At 51.8% G+C, this 17,244-nt stretch overlaps 1 protein-coding gene across 1 annotated transcript in view; it reads left to right on the top strand.

Annotated features, from left to right (window-relative positions):
- SLA2 (Src like adaptor 2) overlaps nt 1-17,244 on the top strand; it is a 291,725-nt gene that overhangs the window by 134,514 nt on the left and 139,967 nt on the right. The window lies entirely within an intron of this gene.

Below are 17,244 nucleotides of genomic sequence, written 5' to 3'. Positions count from 1 at the left end.
CCTCCTGCTGCTGGGAGTCCTTCCAGCAACGGAGGCATGGACAAAGGGTTTCCTGTCAGGGGCGGTGCCAGCACCATCCCAGACAGGATTTTGTGTATCCCAGGTAGGCAGGGCTTTAGAGGAAGGTGACTGCAAGTGGCACCCCGGTGCTCACTGTGCATAGGCCGGCTCAAACCAGTTCTGGGGGCACACCAGCCCCTGAGCTGGGGAGAGACCGGACAAAGGAGAGGGGTGTAACCACCCCCCTCCTGGTCCCACCCATGGGCAGGACCTAGTCGCGTACCAGCCCCTTTCTTTAGAATAAAGGTGGGAGCGCGGACCCTTCCAAATTAGATCATCTTTGAATCCTGAAACTACTTTCTACGAAAGGAAATCTCGACTTCTTCTCAAGATTTCTCCCTTGTGACTAAGGAGTAGTCACCCTGCATCACCGGAATCAGACCGACCAGCACGACGAGACCCGGACTCCCTGCCCTCTCTGACCTCTACCTGCCTCTACAGCACAGCTGAGAACCGTGGGTGCGACGAGACCAGAGGACCCGACGACCATCAGAACCAGCACGACACTGACCCAGCACGACCGCCGAGGGACCCTCGAGTGGGTGCACTGGGGTAAGAGAAGCCCCAACCCTAAGCAGCACGAGCACCGAAGTCCAGCCCCCCAGCATCCTCCAGATCTGCGTGGGGCCCTTTTGCTTCTGCGCTGCTTGCCACGTTGTCCGGTCACTTGCCCGTTGGCTAGTGACCCTCCAGACGACGACCTACGTTTGTTTCACCCCTGGTCTAGCTCCTCTAGACTAGCCCTAGTCTCCTCCTGAAGGGGACCCTCCTCGGACCCTCCTGGTCCACTCCAGACGCCATTTTGGGTCGCCACATGGGCTTGCCTTAGCCAAGGCTTGTTGCCTACTTCACCGGATCCAGCACCGCCAGCAGCAGACATCCGACGTGGGACAGCTCACAGACCTCCAGCTTGGTCGACATCCTCGCCCTGGTCCGTGCAGCAGCAGAATCCAGTGTCGCCTCTTCACCTGGCTGAGTGACCTCGTCCGGTGCCATCCTGGTTCCCACCTAATCACTGGCTAGTGATTCAAAACTTGGTCCCCTCTGCTTACAGGTATCCTTCTTCACTGATCCAGTCCTTGGATCAGCCCGGAACATCTTCACTGGTCGCCTGCCAGCAACTTTTACTTCAGGCTCCTGGTTCGTCAACGAGGATTCCCGACGACACTTGAACCCTATGCAGCCGCAGCCCCTGGGCTAGGTAAACCGAGTACCACGGTGCTCCAGCGTAGATCCACTCTCTAAGTGTCTAGATCCACTTTCGTTGTTGACCTACCTAGTCGGGTTCGCCCGAGAACACTAACTTTGCATTTACTAGCCTCCATAGACTTTGTTCCACATCCCGCGTGAGAGTGCACACTCTGCACCCGATCCCCCTAGGTCTCCTGCTCGTAATCTAAAGGTTCAGTAGTCTAGCCCTAGCAATCCCAAAGCCTCTGAAAATAGTTACTTACCTGCTAGTAATTCGCATTCCACTTTCATAGTATATGGTTTGTCGTGCCCCTCGGGCATTTGTGTAAATTGTGCGACTTTCAGTATTTCTTTAAGAGTTTTGTATTGTGCTTAGCACCCTGTCCTCATAAAGAGTCCGGGGTTGTTGTGTTATAAATAAATATCCTTTTATTTTCATAACAACTTGAATGAACCCGAATGTTTTGGTTCACATATAGAGACACCGGGATCCACACGATTATTAATTAGTTTGATTTGAGTTTCACAATTTATGGGAACTATGTCTTCTACACTTAGGTGATGATTTTATATTAAATACATTATTCATTTCCTGGTAATTTGTAATTCTATTACTTCAAGTGTAGTATACTATTTCTATTATTTTCTTGGCTTGCAGCCCTGAGGAAGTTAAGTTGGCATAAGATTGATGCCCAAACGAAACACGTGTTGGCTGCAGAGAGTGTCTTTGAACTGTGGATATTTGGAGTCTGTAATAAAGAGGAACAACACACGTCTACTTGAGAATTCCGGGGTCTTACTTGGAAATGGACTAAGAATGGACTTGTGACTATATTTACAGTGGATTGAACTTTGAAATAAGGATCTTTCTTTTGAGTGCTCAGTGAGAAAATCTTTGACTTTTATACATCAAGAGCTCTGTTCCTGGGTAATTTGGGGAGTGAGGTGACCTTCACTCTCTCACTTAGAGCACCAGTGACGATTTGTATCATTTACTTTGGCCTAAGAACACTTGTAGCAGTGCGCCCTTTATCCTGTTGCCTCATAAATTTTGAAAATAAAACCAACTCCTGAGGGATCCCCCTTAAAATTAGTTAGGGACCTCCCACAGATGGACACTGTTGGGCACAGCCAAACCTGGGACCTAAGGGCCCCACACCTGACCTGTCCCTCCAGTAAGCCAAACAGAGGGACCCAACCTCCAGCTTTAGGTAGCCAGAGGTTGACCCTGAGAGCTCAACACAACTCAGTCTTGGAAAGAAAGGCCTCTATGGTGGATAATAGTTGGAGGAAGCTGAGCCCAAAATTAGTGGAGCCTCACTTCAGTACTCCATCTCAGCACCAGCCTTTTACTTTGCCAAAGCACACCACAGGTAGAGATTGATTCCCTATGGTGGAGACCCTCAGATACCCTTAGGGTGAGGGATTGCTTAGTGGACCATGAGATAGGGGGTAACCATGCCAGTGCTGGTACTTCCTTATATGGCCACTTAGGCAATATAGGCTTACCTGGTCAAGGATAGCCTTATCTCCTTTTGTTTGGGGGGGGTTATGTAGGAAGGTAGATCCCTGACTATGGTTGCCCCCAACTTTTTGCCTGGTGTTTTGCTGGTTTTCTGACATAGTTGACCTGGGGCCCTGCTATTCAGGACCCCAGGCCCACTGCTCTCTCTGTAAAATGGATTCCATGTACCCTAGGTACATACCTAATTGGATACTGAGTCACCTTATCAGCCCCGGTACAGTGTACCTTAGGTACCCAGGGCATAGGTGCACACAGGGCCTACCAGGGGCTGCAGCATGTATTATGCCACCCCTGGATGGCCATCCAAAACAGACACAACTGGCTGCTTGACAGCTGGGGCAAGGTGGTGTACACACCCTTTGCTGTAGATATAGTATTCCTATATCTAACCCTAAAATGGACACATATATTCCTATCAGTCACTCCTATGGCAGGCCTTATCAATCCTGAAGGCAGAGTGCTTGGAATAATGTGAAATGGTGCTCTGGCATGAGCTGAGCCCGTTTGCAGCTTGCGGAACCAAGTCCTAATAGCTGTTCCATGATAACGCTATACCATATACTCTTAAGTGCATTATGTACCTCGCGGTCATATGCTAACTTTGGTATAACATTATCAAAACATGTCGAGTAAGGTGTCATACGAATTGGAATACTAACCCCTCGCCAATTCTGGCGACGGGGTTAGCATTCCACCCTTCTAGAGGGACACGACATGTATGTAACTGTGAACCCCGGTTAAAGTCAGACATAGCCTCAGCTCCACAAAATGGATGCTGCCACCGAGACACAAGTCTGCCCTCCTGCTGCTGGGAGTCCTTCCAGCAATGGAGGCATGGACAAAGGGTTTCCTGTCAGGGGCGGTGCCAGCACCATCCCAGACAGGATTTTGTGTATCCCAGGTAGGCAGGGCTTTAGAGGAAGGTGACTGCAAGTGGCACCCCGGTGCTCACTGTGCATAGGCCGGCTCAAACCAGTTCTGGGGGCACACCAGCCCCTGAGCTGGGGAGAGACCGGACAAAGGAGAGGGGTGTAACCACCCCCCTCCTGGTCCCACCCATTGGCAGGACCTAGTCGCGTACCAGCCCCTTTCTTTAGAATAAAGGTGGGAGCGGGGACCCTTCCAAATTAGATCATCTTTGAATCCTGAAACTACTTTCTACGAAAGGAACTCTCGACTTCTTCTCAAGATTTCTCCCTTGTGACTAAGGAGTAGTCACCCTGCATCAGCAGGCACCAACTAAGTATCCTGCGGTTTGCTGCACGTCCTTCCTCCGGAATCAGACCGACCAGCACGACGAGACCCGGACTCCCTGCCCTCTCTGACCTCTACCTGCCTCTACAGCACAGCTGAGAACCGTGGGTGCGACGAGACCAGAGGACCCGACGACCATCAGAACCAGCACGACACTGACCCAGCACGACCGCCGAGGGACCCTCGAGTGGGTGCACTGGGGTAAGAGAAGCCCCAACCCTAAGCAGCACGAGCACCGAAGTCCAGCCCCCCAGCATCCTCCAGATCTGCGTGGGGCCCTTTTGCTTCTGCGCTGCTTGCCACGTTGTCCGGTCACTTGCCCGTTGGCTAGTGACCCTCCAGACGACGACCTACGTTTGTTTCACCCCTGGTCTAGCTCCTCTAGACTAGCCCTAGTCTCCTCCTGAAGGGGACCCTCCTCGGACCCTCCTGGTCCACTCCAGACGCCATTTTGGGTCGCCACATGGGCTTGCCTTAGCCAAGGCTTGTTGCCTACTTCACCGGATCCAGCACCGCCAGCAGCAGACATCCGACGTGGGACAGCTCACAGACCTCCAGCTTGGTCGACATCCTCGCCCTGGTCCGTGCAGCAGCAGAATCCAGTGTCGCCTCTTCACCTGGCTGAGTGACCTCGTCCGGTGCCATCCTGGTTCCCACCTAATCACTGGCTAGTGATTCAGAACTTGGTCCCCTCTGCTTACAGGTATCCTTCTTCACTGATCCAGTCCTTGGATCAGCCCGGAACATCTTCACTGGTCGCCTGCCAGCAACTTTTACTTCAGGCTCCTGGTTCGTCAACGAGGATTCCCGACGACACTTGAACCCTATGCAGCCGCAGCCCCTGGGCTAGGTAAACCGAGTACCACGGTGCTCCAGCGTAGATCCACTCTCTAAGTGTCTAGATCCACTTTCGTTGTTGACCTACCTAGTCGGGTTCGCCCGAGAACACTAACTTTGCATTTACTAGCCTCCATAGACTTTGTTCCACATCCCGCGTGAGAGTGCACACTCTGCACCCGATCCCCCTAGGTCTCCTGCTCGTAATCTAAAGGTTCAGTAGTCTAGCCCTAGCAATCCCAAAGCCTCTGAAAATAGTTACTTACCTGCTAGTAATTCGCATTCCACTTTCATAGTATATGGTTTGTCGTGCCCCTCGGGCATTTGTGTAAATTGTGCGACTTTCAGTATTTCTTTAAGAGTTTTGTATTGTGCTTAGCACCCTGTCCTCATAAAGAGTCCGGGGTTGTTGTGTTATAAATAAATATCCTTTTATTTTCATAACAACTTGAATGAACCCGAATGTTTTGGTTCACATATAGAGACACCGGGATCCACACGATTATTAATTAGTTTGATTTGAGTTTCACAATTTATGGGAACTATGTCTTCTACACTTAGGTGATGATTTTATATTAAATACATTATTCATTTCCTGGTAATTTGTAATTCTATTACTTCAAGTGTAGTATACTATTTCTATTATTTTCTTGGCTTGCAGCCCTGAGGAAGTTAAGTTGGCATAAGATTGATGCCCAAACGAAACACGTGTTGGCTGCAGAGAGTGTCTTTGAACTGTGGATATTTGGAGTCTGTAATAAAGAGGAACAACACACGTCTACTTGAGAATTCCGGGGTCTTACTTGGAAATGGACTAAGAATGGACTTGTGACTATATTTACAGTGGATTGAACTTTGAAATAAGGATCTTTCTTTTGAGTGCTCAGTGAGAAAATCTTTGACTTTTATACATCAAGAGCTCTGTTCCTGGGTAATTTGGGGAGTGAGGTGACCTTCACTCTCTCACTTAGAGCACCAGTGACGATTTGTATCATTTACTTTGGCCTAAGAACACTTGTAGCAGTGCGCCCTTTATCCTGTTGCCTCATAAATTTTGAAAATAAAACCAACTCCTGAGGGATCCCCCTTAAAATTAGTTAGGGACCTCCCACAGATGGACACTGTTGGGCACAGCCAAACCTGGGACCTAAGGGCCCCACACCTGACCTGTCCCTCCAGTAAGCCAAACAGAGGGACCCAACCTCCAGCTTTAGGTAGCCAGAGGTTGACCCTGAGAGCTCAACACAACTCAGTCTTGGAAAGAAAGGCCTCTATGGTGGATAATAGTTGGAGGAAGCTGAGCCCAAAATTAGTGGAGCCTCACTTCAGTACTCCATCTCAGCACCAGCCTTTTACTTTGCCAAAGCACACCACAGGTAGAGATTGATTCCCTATGGTGGAGACCCTCAGATACCCTTAGGGTGAGGGATTGCTTAGTGGACCATGAGATAGGGGGTAACCATGCCAGTGCTGGTACTTCCTTATATGGCCACTTAGGCAATATAGGCTTACCTGGTCAAGGATAGCCTTATCTCCTTTTGTTTGGGGGGGGTTATGTAGGAAGGTAGATCCCTGACTATGGTTGCCCCCAACTTTTTGCCTGGTGTTTTGCTGGTTTTCTGACATAGTTGACCTGGGGCCCTGCTATTCAGGACCCCAGGCCCACTGCTCTCTCTGTAAAATGGATTCCATGTACCCTAGGTACATACCTAATTGGATACTGAGTCACCTTATCAGCCCCGGTACAGTGTACCTTAGGTACCCAGGGCATAGGTGCACACAGGGCCTACCAGGGGCTGCAGCATGTATTATGCCACCCCTGGATGGCCATCCAAAACAGACACAACTGGCTGCTTGACAGCTGGGGCAAGGTGGTGTACACACCCTTTGCTGTAGATATAGTATTCCTATATCTAACCCTAAAATGGACACATATATTCCTATCAGTCACTCCTATGGCAGGCCTTATCAATCCTGAAGGCAGAGTGCTTGGAATAATGTGAAATGGTGCTCTGGCATGAGCTGAGCCCGTTTGCAGCTTGCGGAACCAAGTCCTAATAGCTGTTCCATGATAACGCTATACCATATACTCTTAAGTGCATTATGTACCTCGCGGTCATATGCTAACTTTGGTATAACATTATCAAAACATGTCGAGTAAGGTGTCATACGAATTGGAATACTAACCCCTCGCCAATTCTGGCGACGGGGTTAGCATTCCACCCTTCTAGAGGGACACGACATGTATGTAACTGTGAACCCCGGTTAAAGTCAGACATAGCCTCAGCTCCACAAAATGGATGCTGCCACCGAGACACAAGTCTGCCCTCCTGCTGCTGGGAGTCCTTCCAGCAATGGAGGCATGGACAAAGGGTTTCCTGTCAGGGGCGGTGCCAGCACCATCCCAGACAGGATTTTGTGTATCCCAGGTAGGCAGGGCTTTAGAGGAAGGTGACTGCAAGTGGCACCCCGGTGCTCACTGTGCATAGGCCGGCTCAAACCAGTTCTGGGGGCACACCAGCCCCTGAGCTGGGGAGAGACCGGACAAAGGAGAGGGGTGTAACCACCCCCCTCCTGGTCCCACCCATTGGCAGGACCTAGTCGCGTACCAGCCCCTTTCTTTAGAATAAAGGTGGGAGCGGGGACCCTTCCAAATTAGATCATCTTTGAATCCTGAAACTACTTTCTACGAAAGGAACTCTCGACTTCTTCTCAAGATTTCTCCCTTGTGACTAAGGAGTAGTCACCCTGCATCAGCAGGCACCAACTAAGTATCCTGCGGTTTGCTGCACGTCCTTCCTCCGGAATCAGACCGACCAGCACGACGAGACCCGGACTCCCTGCCCTCTCTGACCTCTACCTGCCTCTACAGCACAGCTGAGAACCGTGGGTGCGACGAGACCAGAGAACCCGGCGACCATCAGAACCAGCACGACACTGACCCAGCACGACCGCAGAGGGACCCTCGAGTGGGTGCACTGGGGTAAGAGAAGCCCCAACCCCAAGCAGCACGAGCACCGAAGTCCAGCCCCCCAGCATCCTCCAGATCTGCGTGGAGCCCTTTTGCTTCTGCGCTGCTTGCCACGTTGTCCGGTCACTTGCCCGTTGGCTAGTGACCCTCCAGACGACGACCTACGTTTGTTTCACTGCTGGTCTAGCTCCTCTAGACTAGCCCTAGTCTCCTCCTGAAGGGGACCCTCCTCGGACCCTCCTGGTCCACTCCAGACGCCATTTTGGGTCGCCACGTGGGCTTGCCTTAGCCAAGGCTTGTTGCCTCCTTCACCGGATCCAGCACCGCCAGCAGCAGACATCCGACGTGGGACAGCTCACAGACCTCCAGCTTGGTCGACATCCTCGCCCTGGTCCGTGCAGCAGCAGAATCCAGTGTCGCCTCTTCACCTGGCTGAGTGACCTCGTCCGGTGCCATCCTGGTGCCCACCCAATCACTGGCTAGTGATTCAGAACTTGGTCCCCTCTGCTTACAGGTATCCTTCTTCACTGATCCAGTCCTTGGATCAGCCCGGAACATCTTCACTGGTCGCCTGCCAGCAACTTTTACTTCAGGCTCCTGGTTCGTCAACGAGGATTCCCGACGACACTTGAACCCTATGCAGCCGCAGCCCCTGGGCTAGGTAAACCGAGTACCACGGTGCTCCAGCGTAGATCCACTCTCTAAGTGTCTAGATCCACTTTCGTTGTTGACCTACCTAGTCGGGTTCGCCCGAGAACACTAACTTTGCATTTACTAGCCTCCATAGACTTTGTTCCGCATCCCGCGTGAGAGTGCACACTCTGCACCCGATCCCCCTAGGTCTCCTGCTCGTAATCTAAAGGTTCAGTAGTCTAGCCCTAGCGATCCCAAAGCCTCTGAGAATAGTTACTTACCTGCTAGTAATTCGCATTCCACTTTCATAGTATATGGTTTGTCGTGCCCCTCGGGCATTTGTGTAAATTGTGCGACTTTCAGTATTTCTTTAAGAGTTTTGTATTGTGCTTAGCACCCTGTCCTCATAAAGAGTCCAGGGTTGTTGTGTTATAAATAAATATCCTTTTATTTTCATAACAACTTGTGTGGTGTCCTTTCACTTGGTGTTCAAGGGGTATATGTGATGGTATAACAGCTGGCTTAACACGCCCTCTAGAGTTTAGCCTAAAGACTGCTCTTGTCCATGCTACTAGGATAGCTGGTCTATCAGGTTGACTTACAACCAATCATCAATAAGGGTCGTTTGGAATGATACATAGTGATCACTAGAATAGTGAGCACTGCATATCGTTTCGATCCCCTGGCTCCTAATGAACCGGGATCATCATCAGGACTTTGTGATTAGTTGCCTGTTTTAGGTTGACGCGCCTGTAAGGGTCCAGAGTTAACCGTGGGTCGGCCCTTTTTGGGTTTAACAATGCTCCGCTTTCAGGAGGAGCTTCACGTGGATCCAAGATGGACGCGTGAGCACAGGGCTCCCGAGACCCCTTCCACCTCCTACGGCTATCCTGTTCAATATCCTGATTTAGACGACGGGTTCGACTGACGGAAGCCCTGCTGATACGAAATTGTCTTTCGGAATTCGATTTGGCCACCGGACACCGGACTTGCTGCATCTCGAACTTTATGGCCTACACCGGCAGATGCCCACGGTCTCGAGTTGCCGAACTACCTGAGTGGTAATTGAATAACAACGGTCACTGAGGCTTGATCGCAACCCTCGTGGTACTTTCGGTTTCGTTTTTGGTCGCTGTCCTCCGCGGCTTCCTGTCTGCCAGTACTGCTGGCCCACATCTTGCAGCCCGCCCCCAGCGCATCTCCTGTCTCTCGTATTTCTCGACTGTACACAGCGGATCTCTGGAGAGTTGCCTTCGCCGTAAGCCTCCCAGAGGTCTGCCAGGACTCCTTGGCCGCCATGTCGGGTAGACCTGAAACCGAGAAGCGGGCCACCAGGATCACGAACCGAGGGGGTTCTACTCAGTCTAATACCATTGATCGCTTCGCCCGCCCGAAAGGCACCCCCGGGGGGGTGGGTAGAACCCCGGGTGAATCTGGAGAGGACCTTCCTGAGACAGACGACCTGAGGCTGCGAGACGTCATGGGCGCCATTGCCAGTGTGAAGACCTCCATGGGCCAGCAGTACGAGACACTGGCCTCGAAGATAGACACTGTAGCTATCGAGGTTAACCTCATCAGAACGGATCTTGCAAAGACTAATGAGCGGGTAAAATCGCTGGACATTAAAACAGCAAGTCTCACTACTGATGTTTCGGACCTTCAGACTGAGGTCCACAATCTCCGGAAATTTAATGACTTGTTTGCTCGTCGGCTGGATGATTACGAGAGCCGGGCCAGGCGAAACAACGTCCGCATCATTGGTGTTCCGGAAAGTTCCGAAGCAGTGTCTACGGATCTTTTGGTTGAGGACCTCGTGCTGAACCACTTGGCACCTAAAGGCCTCAGTAACTTCTTCACTGTGGAGCGTGCCCACAGAGTTCCAGGTGGTAAGCCTAAATTGGGAGCGACGCCGCGGCCCATTATAGCCAGGATCTTCAACTTTCGAGACAGAGACGCTATTCTCCAGGCATCGCGCACTGGTGGGCCCACAAAATTTGACAATGCATCCATCAGTTTTTACCCGGACTTCACACAGTCAGTCCAAAAACAGCGCATGAACTTCACAGGCGTGAAACGACGCCTCCGAGATATGGGCCTAAAGTACATTATGCTGTTCCCGGCCCGCTTGAGGGTCGAATTTGAGGAGCGCACTTTCTTTTTTGATCGCCCGGAGGTTGCTAGTGACTGGCTTGATACTCTGCCGACACAGCGCGACCGATCTGAACACTCCGGCGGTGCTGAAGGTGGCCTGGAGGAATGGGTGGAGTGAGTCCCCACCGGAGGGCCGGCTATATAGACTTATGGCAGCGGTTTGACTATTATTGAGTGCATATATATTGTCTACCCGGGGGTGGGAGGGTTCGGGTTTCTTCCTCCTCTAAGGGGTTCTTCTCTCTTCTCGTAGATTAGTTTAATGGGGCGACAGGCACACTGCAAGTTGGGGTGGTTTTTTAGATCGACGCAGGGGTGCAGGGTGGGGGGGTGTGTGTTGGGTACTCTTTTGGGGGCGGGGGGGTTTTCTGTTTCTTTGTTTACTCCGAGGTTTCATTTCCATGCACGATTCGCTAGATGTGACAGTCCTTATGCGGGGGGGATGCTGGGTGCATTTCTGCAATGGGGGGTAGGGGGCTGAGGGTGTTGAGTTGGAATGTGAACGGGCTGGGTGATAGGATCAAGCGGGGGATAGTTTTGCAATATTTGAAACGTCTTTCACCCGATGTTGTGTTGCTTCAAGAAACTCATTTGATAGGGAACACTTGCCATGCGCTGAATAGGAGGGGGTATCGTCTGGTGGCGCACTCAGGTTTCACCACGGGTTCGAGGGGGGCGGGCGTCTTGGTTCGTAACTCCCTCCCCTTGGAGATAGATGATGTCGTGCTTGACGATCGTGGCCGATACACGGCCATTACGGGGCGATGGGAGGGGAAGACGATTTCCATACTCTCTGTCTATGTCCCACCAGGTCTACAGTCCACTACGTTCTCTGATTTAGGTGGGGTGGTCTTGAGCTTCCCCGAAGGCATGTTGATAATGGGTGGCGACTTCAATTCGGTGGTTAGTGGTGATGATGATCGTAACCCCCCCAGAACTCTCTTGAGATCGCAGTCATGGTTGGGTGATTTTCTGGATGCGATGGGTTTAGTGGATAGCTGGAGGCACTTGCACCCTGGACAGTCACAGTACACCTTTCACTCGGGAGCGCATGGTAGTCTTTCGAGGCTTGACTATATCCTGGTGCCAGCGGTGCAGATGGTCTCCGTAACGGAAGTGCGTCACTTGGCTAGGGGGATCTCGGATCACTCTCCACTTTGGCTTGGGATTGATTTGTCCTTGGGAGCGGAGGGCCGTGTTGCCCCGATCAACCCCTGGCACCTACGCAGCCCCAAAACTAGGGCTGCAGTGGTTCAATGCATGGAACACTACTTTAATGAGAACGTGGGATCGGTGTCCTCTTCCGTTTCCCTCTGGGAGGCCTATAAGACTGTGATTCGGGGTCAGGCCCTATCCTTGATTGCTAGCGTGAAGAAAAGTAAGATTGAGGAGGTTGTTTGCCTTGAAAATGATATCACAGCTTTGGAGGAAGATTTGGGATCTGGGGTTACACCTGAGAAGTTGCATGTTTTGGCCCTTAAACAGGCTGACTACAGGGCTCTGGTGACGGATGCAGCCAGGATGATGTATCGTGTGCAACAGGGGCGGATGTATGATGTTGGTGATAAGGCCGGGAAGTTGATTGCTTGGTTGGACAGGAGAGAGTGTTTGAATAGGGTTGTGCCTGTTGTGGAAGGGGTGGATGGTTCGCGGGTTGTGGACCCTGTTGAGATAGTCGCGGCTTTTGCTCAGCACTTCCAGAAGGTTTACGCGCCGGTCTCGGACAGGCCGGAGGAGGACTCACATTTGCTACTGAGGGATATCGCGCTGCCTAGCCTCTCGGAGTCCGACCGTGCGCTTATGGAGGCGGACCTTTCCGCTGATGAAATAGCGCTTGCTATCCGTTCCCTTCGTTCAGGCAAGGCCACTGGCCCGAATGGTATTCCGGTAGAGCTGTATAAGCTGTGCCCGGATAAGATGGCGCCGCATCTACGTCGCATGTTCTTGGAATCGCGAGATCTCGGACTCCTTCCCCGGGATCAGAGATTGGCGTCCATTGTGGTAATTCATAAAGATGGGAAACCCCGTGAGCAGTGTTCGTCGTATAGACCGATCTCGCTTCTGAATGTTGAACCTAAGGTTCTGGCGAAAGTATTGGCGAATCGTCTAGTTACAGTGATTGGTGATTTAGTACATCCAGACCAGTCAGGATTTATCCCCCACCGTAATACTGCGCTTAACCTTCGTCGTCTTAATGGCGTTCTAGCGCGGGCGGGGTCACTTCGTGAGCCGGCCATCTTGGTTTCTTTGGACGCCTTGATGGCCTTTGACACAATAGAGTGGTCGTATTTATGGGCGGCACTATCGAAGTTCGGTTTCGGCCCGCGTTTCATCGGGTGGGTTCAGCTCCTCTACGCACAACCATTGGCTCAAGTGGTGGTGAATGGCAGGGCCTCGGAATCCTTTGTTCTTGGCAGAGGCACGCGACAGGGCTGCCCGTTGTCACCGTTGCTCTTCGCACTTGCTCTTGAACCCCTCGCCGCGTGGCTCCGATGGGAGCCGTCGCTTAAGGGCATTAGTTGGTCCCCGGAATATGAAGATCGTGTTTCACTGTATGTGGATGATATCTTGTTGTACCTGACCTCACCTCGTAAATCCCTGGGAGTGTTGTTTGACGTGTTGCGCTCCTTCGGGAGAAACTCTGGCTTGTCCATCAATTGGACCAAGTCCTGTATTTATCCGCTCACTGGAGAAATGGCCTTGCTGCCCCGTGTCTGCCCGATACCTGTAGTACGTGACGGCTTTAAATATTTGGGGATTTATATCTCCTTGGACTCTGCGGTGCGGTATGAAAGGAATTTACTGCCGCCACTTCGTCGGCTGCGATCGGATGTCGCGGGTTGGCGTGGCTTGCCGCTGTCCCCGTTGGGGAGAGCCGCCCTGTTTAAGATGATGTCTCTCCCCCGGTTCCTCTATGCCCTTCAAAATACACTTGATCTGGTCCCAGCTAGTTATTTCCGTGAGGTCGAGGGCCTCCAACGGCAATTGGTATGGGGCGGGCGGCCCCGTATTGCGTTCTCGAAACTGACTCTGCCTTGGTATGATGGCGGTATAGCGCTGCCCGACATCAAACGCTATTACTGGGCGTCTCAGTTGAGTGCTATCAACCATGCCATGTTTGGTCCTACCCCTAACCCTGCGTTCGAGATTGACAAATGGCAGCTACCGGGTGGCGACTATAATAGGGCGCTTTACTCTAAAGCTGCTAGGAAGACACTTACTGGTCCTACTGGGGTCGCGGTGCGAGTTTGGACTAGTGCGACGGCTGCCACGGGATGGACAGATAAGCTGACTAGAGCAACGCCGCTTTATGCGGCTGAACGGCTGGGGAATCTCTGGGCGACGAAGGGGTTCGACAAGTGGGATCTTATAGGTATTAGTCGAGTTGGGGACCTCCTGATCAAGGACAGGATCAAGACTTTTGCCGAGCTCCAGCGGGAATACAGCCTGAGTGATAGGGAATACTACCGCTATCTTCAAATTCGCCATGCATTTGCTTCGGTGTTTCCGGCTGGTGCCGTTGTCCCGGAATCCTCCCCCCTGGAAGATAGGGTGCTCGATGGACATGTCCCTGATAGTACCATCTCTCTTATATATAAGAAGCTTATTAACGACCGCTCTGACCTCCTTGTCCAGCTCCGTAATGCCTGGACCGCGGATGGGCTTGAGTTGGATGACGAAGACTGGCAGGCCGCGGTGTCGTCTCCAAAGGAAGTGGCGATTCCGGCGCGTCTACGGCTAGTGCAATTGAAGATTTTGCACTGCGTCTATGTCACGGGTCCACGCCTGATGAGGATGGGTTATTCATTGGATGGGTTGTGCAGACGTGGTATGCTTGCTACTTTTCTCCATATCATATGGGAGTGTCCGGATGTGGTGTCTTACTGGAGAAGCGTGCATGACATTATGAAAGAGGTGACGGGTGTGTCTTTAATGCCGGAGGCTAGGTGGTGGCTTCTGAACGTCTGGGAGCCCAATGATTATAACGTGGCGCAGACTCGGTGGGCCACCCTCGGCAACATGATCGCCAAAAGGGACATAGCCCAATTGTGGGGGTCCCAGAGGGCACCCTCGGCGTCGGCGTGGATGGAATGCATGGATTGGTGTATGTTTAGGGAGAAAACGGGGTATACTGAACGTGGTAGGCCTAGGAAATGGGGGAAGGTGTGGGGTCAGTGGAATGCGTATCGAGGAGAGATTTGTACCCCTCCCTCCGTGGATTCCGTTACTATCCCTCTGTCTCCGTGACCTCGCATTCCATGCATCCTTCTAATATGACACACAGTCTGCTTGTCCACTCTTGGCCCTTCTTTCCTCCCCCTTAGGATCTATCCTTCTTTAGACCAGCCTCATTGGCTGGCTTTCCCCCCCTGCTGGTGGAGATGGTCACTTCGATAACAGTCTTACCTTGGACTTTGTTTCTGTGTTGTTTGCTTGTTTAAAATATAAAATGTGAAACCTTTTTATTATCCTCTTACAGCCGCCGGCCCTGTTTATTGACGTGTACACATTGCGATTGATTTCAGGGGTTGTTGGGCCTTGTACTGTTTTTGATTGTGTTGCGGATTATTACTGACCGGCCCTGTGGGGTTGTAGGTCTGTATTTGTATGACTTTTCCGATAATAAAGGTTTTTAAAAAAAACAAAAAACAATGCTCCGCTTGGCTCGTACTTGATGCGACTCTTTGGACACCTCGTGTTATGGTCTCTAAGCCGGGATGGGTATCCAGGAGGTCTAGATTCCTGATGGGTGTCCTCCTGATAGGGGGGGTTTTGATGATTAGGAGTGCGGTGCTCCAGTTATTTACGGGTGCCACTGCTGGGCGGCGATTCCTCCAAGATAACTTTCGTAGTTTTGGTAGCGTAGACACGGTCCGGCTCCACAATCGGGCGATGTACCGAGCGTCGGTAGACTCAATGGACATTCACCCAAACCACACGGGAATCCGTTTGAGGCTCAAACGGATTCCTGTGTGGTTTGGGTGAATGTCTACGCTACCAAAACTACGAAAGTATTCCCCCTGTTCCAGTCCGCTTCGGAGACATGGATTTCGTGCAGGTTCCTCCCGGCTATCCAATAGGCTAGCCATTGCAGTTGGCAGGCAAAGTTGTATGCCCGAAGGTCTGGTACACCCATACCTCCTGACGCAGTGGGAAGCTGTAGTTTGGCCAAACTAATTCTTCGTCTCCCAGCACCCCATACTACTTCTGTCAGTAGGGTATCTAGTGTTTTAAACATGGAGGAATGACATGCTAGTGAAGTAGTAAAGGAGACGGGGTAGTACCACCATCTTAGATATGGTCACCCTGCCCGACACCGATAGTGGCAGTGCCGTCCAAAAGAGTACTTGGGATTTCAGCGCCGTGATTGCTCTCCCTAGGTTGCCATCTAGCATGTCCTTCGCGCCTCTGTAGACCTGCACCCCCAGGTAGCGGAAGGTGGTCTCCGTCACTTGGAAGATATGCGGTGCGAAGGGTATGTGGGCCTCTGCCTCCGTTGCCGGGAAGTAGAACCCGGAGGATTTTGATGCGCTTATAGTGAGCCCTGATAACGAGCGAAAGCTCTCGAAGATGTCGGGGACAGGGTCAAGTTCCCCCCCCCCCCAAGCCCCTGAAGTACAGAATAATGTCATCAGCATATGCCGATACCACATGCGTGACTCCGTCCCTTTTTATGCCCCTGTGCTGTGCCAGTCTCCGGAGTTTGCAGAGCAAGGGCTCTAACGCCAGTATAAACAATAGTGGGGACAGTGGGCATCCCTGTCTTGTTCCCCTCGCTATGTCCAGTGGCATCAAAATGCATCCATTCGTACGGATCCGAGCTGTGGGGCGGGTGTACAGTAGTTGAACCCATGCGATATAGTCGGGCGGAATGCCAAAACGTGCAAGAGCCGCCAGCATGTAGTCCCATCTGAGGGAGTCAAAAGCCTGTTTCAGGTCCAGGGAAATACAAGCCTCCCTATGCAGCGTCTCCGGTCTGCTGAGCATAAGTTAGCTGAGCCTCCGCAGGTTCATGGCAGTGCTCCTACCCGGTACAAAGCCGCACTGATCGGGGTGTATCAGTCGCTGTATATATTGTGCCAGTCTCGTCACCAGAATCTTACTCAATATTTTATAATCCGTGTTCAACAAGGAGAGGGGTCTATAGTTAGCTAAGTTTAGGCCATCCCTGCCTGGTTTCAAGAGTGACACTATTAGGGCCTGTAGTGACGTCTGTGGGAGGCCCCGCGTCTGCAACGCCTCTCGGTATACCACCTGGAGGCGCGGGGCAAGGAGGTCGATGAAAGCACTGTAGAACTCGGCCGGAAGGCCATCTGTGCCTGGCGTTTTATTTCGTGGTAACGGGCGTATCGCCTGGTGGATCTCCGCAACCATGATAGGGCAAGACAGCTCCTTGCATTGATGATCTGCAAGTCTCGACAAGTCTATCCCCTCCATGAACTCAAACGCTGTGTCTGGCAGTGGTCTGGGTGGGCTATATAAGGTTGCATAGTAAGTCCTAAATGCTGTATTAATGCCTAGCTGGGTCGATGTTTGGGACCCCCCCTGGTCGAGTACTTCCATAATTGGCAAGTGTATTGGGTCATCCCGTACCATACGAGCTAGCAGGGGTCCGGGTCTT

The sequence above is a fragment of the Lissotriton helveticus genome, chromosome 7 (assembly GCF_964261635.1).
Source record: "Lissotriton helveticus chromosome 7, aLisHel1.1, whole genome shotgun sequence".
In the NCBI taxonomy this organism is placed as follows: domain Eukaryota; kingdom Metazoa; phylum Chordata; class Amphibia; order Caudata; family Salamandridae; genus Lissotriton; species Lissotriton helveticus.
Note: the sequence above shows the minus strand (reverse complement) of the source record. Positions and strands in the feature narration are given on the sequence as shown.